The sequence below is a fragment of the Triticum aestivum genome, chromosome 2B (assembly GCF_018294505.1).
Source record: "Triticum aestivum cultivar Chinese Spring chromosome 2B, IWGSC CS RefSeq v2.1, whole genome shotgun sequence".
Classification (NCBI taxonomy): Eukaryota; Viridiplantae; Streptophyta; class Magnoliopsida; order Poales; family Poaceae; genus Triticum; species Triticum aestivum.
Genome location: NC_057798.1, coordinates 430,748,039 through 430,755,653, shown reverse-complemented (window position 1 = coordinate 430,755,653; position 7,615 = coordinate 430,748,039).

The following is a 7,615-nucleotide window of genomic DNA, read 5'->3' as shown; positions in this document are numbered from 1 at the left end:
CTCATCCCACGTACGTACACCGTTTCCATTCCACAGCTGTAAAAGTTCTTCAACTAATGGCCTTAGGTACACATCAATGTCGTTGCCGGGTTGCTTAGGGCCTTGGATGAGAACTGGCATCATAATGAACTTCCGCTTCATGCACATCCAAGGAGGAAGGTTATACATACATAGAGTCACGGGCTAGGTGCTGTGATTGCTGCTCTGCTCCCCGAAAGGATTAATGCCATCCGCGCTTAAAGCAAACCATACGTTCCTTGGGTCCTTTGCAAACTCATCCCAGTACTTTCTCTCAATTTTTTTCCACTGCGACCCATCAGCGGGTGCTCTCAACTTCCTGTCTTTCTTACGGTCCTCACTGTGCCATCGCATCAACTTGGCATGCTCTCCGTTTCTGAACAGACGTTTCAACCGTGGTATTATAGGAGCATACCACATCACCTTCGCAGGAACCCTCTTCCTGGGAGGCTCGCCGTCAACATCACCAGGGTCATCTCGTCTGATCTTATACCGCAATGCACCGCATACCGGGCATGCGTTCAGATCCTTGTAGGCACCGCGGTAGAGTATGCAGTCATTAGGGCATGCATGTATCTTCTCCACCTCCAATTCTAGAGGGCATACGACCTTCTTTGCTGCGTATGTACTTGTTGGGTTTCATAGTAATTTCAAAAAATTTCCTACGCACACGCAAGATCATGTGATGCATAGCAACGAGGGGAGAGTGTTGTCTACGTACCCAACGTAGACCGACTGCGGAAGCGATGACACGACGTAGAGGAAGTAGTCGTACGTCTTCACGATCCAACCGATCAAGCACCGAAACTACGGCACCTCCGAGTTCGAGCACACGTTCAGCTCGATGACGATCCCCGGACTCCGATCCAGCAAAGTGTCGGGGAAGAGTTCCGTCAGCACGACGGCGTGGTGACGATCTTGATGAACTACAGCAGCAGGGCTTCGCCTAAACTCCGCTACAGTATTATCAAGGTATATGGTGGCAGGGGGCACCGCACACGGCTAAGGAATAGATCACATGGATCAACTTGTTGTCTCTTTTGTGCTAGCCCTGCCCCTCTATTTATATGTTGAGCCCCGGGGTCGAAACTTGGAGAAAAAGCCTCCTCAAAGTCGGTTTTGCCCGAAAGACAAGAGTCCCACTCGGACTCCAGGACCAAACGCCACAATCCTTGGCGTCTGGCCCAGACGCCATGGGCCTCGGCGTCTGGCCCAGGGCCAGACGCCAGGGTCTCCGGCGTTTGGCCCCCTGGCCTCCGCAAAACTCCTTTTTGCACCGATCTAAAGCCTCATGAGCTTGACCCCTTGGCCTAACCATATCATCCAATATATGAATCTTTACGTCTCGACCATTTCGAGACTCCTCGTCATGTCCCCGTTCTCATCCGGGACTCCGAACTCCTTCGGTTCATCAAAACATGTAAACTCATAATATAACTGTCATCGTAACCTTAAGCGTGCGGACCCTACGGGTTCGAGAACAATGTAGACATGACCGAGACACGTCTCCGGTCAATAACCAATAGCGGGACCTGGATGCCCATATTGGCTCCTACATATTCTACGAAGATCTTTATCGGTCAGACCGCATAACAACATACGCTGTTCCCTTTGTCATCGGTATGTTACTTGCCCGAGATTCGATCGTCGGTATCCAATACCTAGTTCAATCTCGTTACTGGCAAGTCTCTTTACTCGTTCCGTAATACATCATCTCACAACTAACATATTAGTTGCAGTGCTTGCAAGGCTTATGTGATGTGCATTACCGAGAGGGCCCAGAGATACCTCTCCGTCAATCGGAGTGACAAATCCTAATCTCGAAATACGCCAACCCAACATCTACTTTTTGGAGACACCTGTAATGCTCCTTTATAATCACCCAGTTACGTTGTGACGTTTGGTAGCACCCAAAGTGTTCCTCCGGCAAACGGGAGTTGCATAATCTCATAGTCATAGGAACATGTATAAGTCATGAAGAAAGCAATAGCAACATACTAAACGATCAGGTGCTAAGCTAATGGAATGGGTCATGTCAATCAGATCATTCAACTAATGATGTGATCTCGTTACTCAAATAACAACTCATTGTTCATGGTCAGGAAACATAACCATCTTTGATTAACGAGCTAGTCAAGTAGAGGCATACTAGTGACACTCTGGTTGTCTATGTATTCACACATGTATTATGTTTCCGGTTAATACAATTCTAGCATGAATAATAAACATTCATCATGAAATAAGGAAATAAATAATAACTTTATTATTGCCTCTAGGGCATATTTCCTTCAGTCTCCCACTTGCACTAGAGTCAATAATCTAGATCACATCACCATGTGATTAACATCGATAGTTCACATCATCATGTGATTAACACCCATAGTTCACATCGTCATGTGACCAACACCCAAAGGGTTTACTAGATTCGGTAATCTAGTTCACATCGCTATGTGATTAACACCCAAAGAGTACTAAGGTGTGATCATGTTTTGCTTGTGAGAGAATCTTAGTCAACGGGCCTGCCAAATTCAGATCCGTATGTATTTTGCAAAATTCTATGTCTACAATGCTCTGCACGGAGCTACTCTAGCTAATTGCTCCCACTTTCAATATGTATCCAGATTGAGACTTAGAATCATCTGGATCAGTGTCAAAAACTTGCATCGACGTAACCGTTTACGACGAACCCTTTTGTCACGTCCATAATCGAGAAACATATCCTTATTTTACTAAGGATAATTCTGACCGCTGTCCAGTGATCTACTCCTAGATCACTATTGTACTCCCTTGCCAAATCAGTGCAGGGTATACAATAGATCTGGTATACAACATGACATACTTTATAGAACCTATGGCCAAGGCATAGGGAATGACTTTCATTCTCTTTCTATCTTCTGCCGTGGTCGGGCTTTGAGTCTTACTCAACTTCACACCTTGTAATACAGGCAAGAACTCTTTCTTTGACCGCTCCATTTTGAACTACTTCAAAATATTGTCAAGGTATGTACTCATTGAAAAAACTTATCAAACGTCTTGATCTATCTCTATAGATCTTGAAGCTCAATATGTAAGCAGCTTCACCGAAGTCTTTCTTTTGAAAAACTCCTTTCAAACACTCCTTTATGCTTTACAGAATAATTCTACATTATTTCCGATCAACAATATGTCAATCACATATACTTATCAGAAATGTTGTAGTGCTCCCACTCACTTTTCTTGTAAATACAGGCTTCACCGCAAGTCTGTATAAAACTATATGCTTTGATCAACTCATCAAAGCGTATATTCCAACTCCGAGATGCTTGCACCAGTCCATAGATGGATCGCTGGAGCTTGCACATTTTGTTAGCACCTTTCGGATTTGACAAAACCTTCTAGTTGCATCGTATACAACTCTTCTTTATTAAATCCATTAAGGAATTTAGTTTTGTTTATCCATTTGCCAGATTTCATAAAATGCGGCAATTGCTAACATGATTCGGACAGACTTTAAGCATAGATACGAGTGAGAATCTCTCATCGTAGTCAACACCTTGAACTTGTCGAAAACCTTTTTGCGACAATTTTAGCTTTGTAGATAGTAACACTACTATCAGCGTCTGTCTTCCTCTTGAAGATCCATTTATTTTCTATGGCTTGCCGATCATCGGGCAAATCCATCAAAGTCCATACTTTTGTTCTCATACATGGATCATATCTCAGATTTCATGGCCTCAAACCATTTTGCGGAATCTGGGCTCATCATCGCTTCCTCATAGTTCGCAAGTTCGTCATGGTCTAGTAACATGACTTCCAGAACAGGATTACCGTACCACTCTGGTGCGGATCTCACTCTGGTTTACCTACGAGATTCGGTAGTAACTTGATTTGAAGTTTCATGATCATCATCATTAGCTTCCTCACTAATTGGTGTAGGAGTCACAGGAACAAATTTCTGTGATGATCTACTTTCCAATAAAGGAGAAGGTACAATTACCTTATCAAGTTTTCTACTTTCCTCCCGCTCACTTCTTTCGAGAGAAACTCCTTCTCTAGAAAGGATCCATTCTCAGCAACGAATTTGCCTTCGGATCTGTGATAGAAGGTGTACCCAACATTTTTCTTTTGGGTATCCTATGAAGACGCACTTCTCCGATTTTGAGCTTATCAGGTTGAAACTTTTTCACATAAGCATTGCAACCTCAAACTTTAAGAAACGACAACTTTGGTTTCTTGCCAAACCACAGTTCATAAGGCGTCGTCTCAACGGATTTTGATGGTGCCCTATTTAACGTGAATGCAGCTATCTCTAATGCATAACCCCAAAACGATAGTGGTAGATCGGTAAGATACATCATGGATTGCACTATATCCAATAAAGTACGGTTATGACGTTCGGACACACCATTACATTGTGGTGTTCCAGGTGGCATGAGTAGTGAAACTATTTCACATTGTTTTTAACTGAAGGCCAAACTCGTAACTCAAATACTCTTCTCTACGATCAGATCGTAGAAACTTTATTTTCTTGTTACGATGATTTTTCACTTCACTCTGAAATTCTTTGAACTTTTCAAATGTTTCAGACTTATGTTTCATCAAGTAGATATACTCATATCTACTCAAATCATTTGTGAAGATCAAAAAATAATGATATTTGTCGCGAGCCTCAATATTCATCGGACCACATACATCAGTATGTATGATTTCCAACAAATCTGTTGCTCGCTCCATTGTTCCGAAGAACAGAGTCTTAGTCATCTTGCCCATGAGGCATGGTTCGCAAGCATCAACTGATTCATAATCAAGTGATTCCAAAAGCCCATCAGCATGGAGTTTCTTCATGCGCTTTACACCAAAATGACCTAAACGGCAGTGCTACAAATAAGTTGCACTATCATTATTAACTTTGCATCTTTTGGTTTCAATATTATGATTATGTGTATCACTATGATCGAGATCCAACAAACTATTTTCATTGGGTGTGTAACCATATAAGGTTTTATTCATATAAACAGAACAACAATTTATTCTCTTACTTAAATGAATAACCGTATTACAATAAACATGATCAAATCATATTCATGCTCAACGCAAACACCAAATAACACTTATTTAGGTTCAACACTAATCTCGAAATTATAGGGAGTGTGCGATGATGATCATATCAATCTTGGAACCACTTCCAACACACATCGTCACTTCACCCTTAACTAGTCTCTGTTTATTCTGCAACTCCCGTTTCGAGTTACTAATCTTAGCAACTGAACTAGTATCAAATACTGAGGGTTTGCTATAAACACTAGTAAAGTACACATCAATAACATGTATATCAAATATACTTATGTTCACTTTGCCATCCTTCTTATCCACCAATCACTTGGGGTAGTTCCGCTTCCAGTGACCAGTCCCTTTGCAGTAGAAGCACTTAGTCTCAGGCTTAGGACCAGACTTGGGCTTCTTCACTTGAGCAGCAACTTGCTTGCTGTTCTTCTTGAAGTTCCCCTTCTTCCCTCTGCCCTTTGAAACCAGTGGTCTTGTCTACTATCAACACTTGATGTTTTTTCTCGATTTCTACCTTCGTCAATTTCCGCATTACGAAGAGCTTGGGAATCGTTTCCGTTATCCCTTGCATATCATAGTTCATCACGAAGTTCTACTAACTTGGTGATGGTGCCTAGAGAATTCTGTCAATCACTATCTTATCTGGAAGATTAACTCCCACTTGATTCAAGCGATTGTAGTACTCAGACAATCTGGGCACATGCTCACTAGTTGAGCGATTCTCCTCCATCTTTTAGCTATAGAACTTGTTGGAGACTTCATATCTCTCAACTCGGGTATTTGCTTGAAATATTAACTTCAACTCCTGGAACATCTCATATGGTCCATGACGTTCAAAACGTCTTTGAAGTCCCGATTCTAAGCCATTAAGCATGGTGCACTAAACTATCAAGTAGTCATCATATTGAGCTAGCTAAACGTTCATAACGTCTGCATCTGCTCCTGCAATAGGTCCGTCACCTAGCGGTGCATTAAGGACATAATTCTTCTGTGCAGCAATGAGGATAAACCTCAGATCACGGATCCAATCCGCATCATTGCTACTAACATCTTTCAACACAATTTTCTCTAGGAACATATCAAAATAAACACAGGGAAGCAACAACGCGAGCTATTGATCTACAACATAATTTGCAAAATACTACCAGGACTAAGTTCATGATAAATTTAAGTTCAATTAATCATATTATTTAAGAACTCCCACTTAGATAGACATCCCTCTAATCCTCTAAGTGATTACGTGATCCAAATCAACTAAACCATGACCGATCATCACGTGAGATGGAGTAGTTTTCAATGGTGAACATCGTTATGTTGATCATATCTACTATATGATTCACGCTCGACCTTTCGGTCTCCGTGTTCCGAGGCCATATCTGCATATGCTAGGCTCGTCAAGTTTAACCTGAGTATTCTGCGTGTGCAAAACTGGCTTGCACCCGTTGTAGATGGACGTAGAGCTTATCACACCCGATCATCACGTGGTGTCTGGGCACGACGAACTTTGGCAACGGTGCATACTCAGGGAGAACACTTCTTGATAATTTAGTGAGAGATCATCTTATAATGCTACCGTCAATCAAAGCAAGATAAGATGCATAAAAAGATAAACATCACATGCAATCAATATAAGTGATATGATATGGTCATCATCATCTTGTGCTTGTGATCTCCATCTCCGAAGCACCGTCATGATCACCATCGTCACCGGCGCGACACCTTGATCTCCATCGTAGCATCGTTGTCGTCTCGCCAATCTTATGCTTCCACGACTATCACTACCGTTTAGTAATAAAGTAAAGCATTACATCGCGATTGCATTGCATACAATAAAGCGACAACCATATGGCTCCTGCCAGTTGCCGATAACTCGGTTACAAAACATGATCATCTCATACAATAAAATTCAGCATCATGCCTTGACCATATCACATCACAACATGCCCTGCAAAAACAAGTTAGACGTCCTCTACTTTGTTGTTGCATGTTTTACGTGGCTGCTACGGGCTTAAGTAAGAACCAATCTCACCTACGCATCAAAACCACAACGATAGTTTGTCAAATAGACTCCGTTTTAACCTTCTCAAGGACCGGGCGTAGCCATACTCGGTTCAACTAAAGTTGGAGAGACAGTCGCCCGCAAGCCATCTATGTGCAAAGCACGTCGAGGGAACCGGTCTCGCGTAAGCGTACGCGTAAGGTTGGTCCGGGTCGTCTCGTCCAACAATACCGCCGAACCAAAGTATGACATGCTGGTAGGCAGTATGACTTGTATCGTCCACAACTCACTTGTGTTCTACTCGTGCATATAACATCAACATAAATAACCTAGGCTCGGATGCCACTGTTGGGTTTCGTAGTAATTTCAAAAAATTTCCTACGCACACGCAAGATCATGTGATGCATAGCAACGAGGGGAGAGTGTTGTCTACGTACCCAACGTAGACCGACTGCGGAAGCGATGACACGACGTAGAGGAAGTAGTCGTACGTCTTCACGATCCAACCGATCAAGCACCGAAACTACGGCACCTCCGAGTTCGAGCACACGTTCA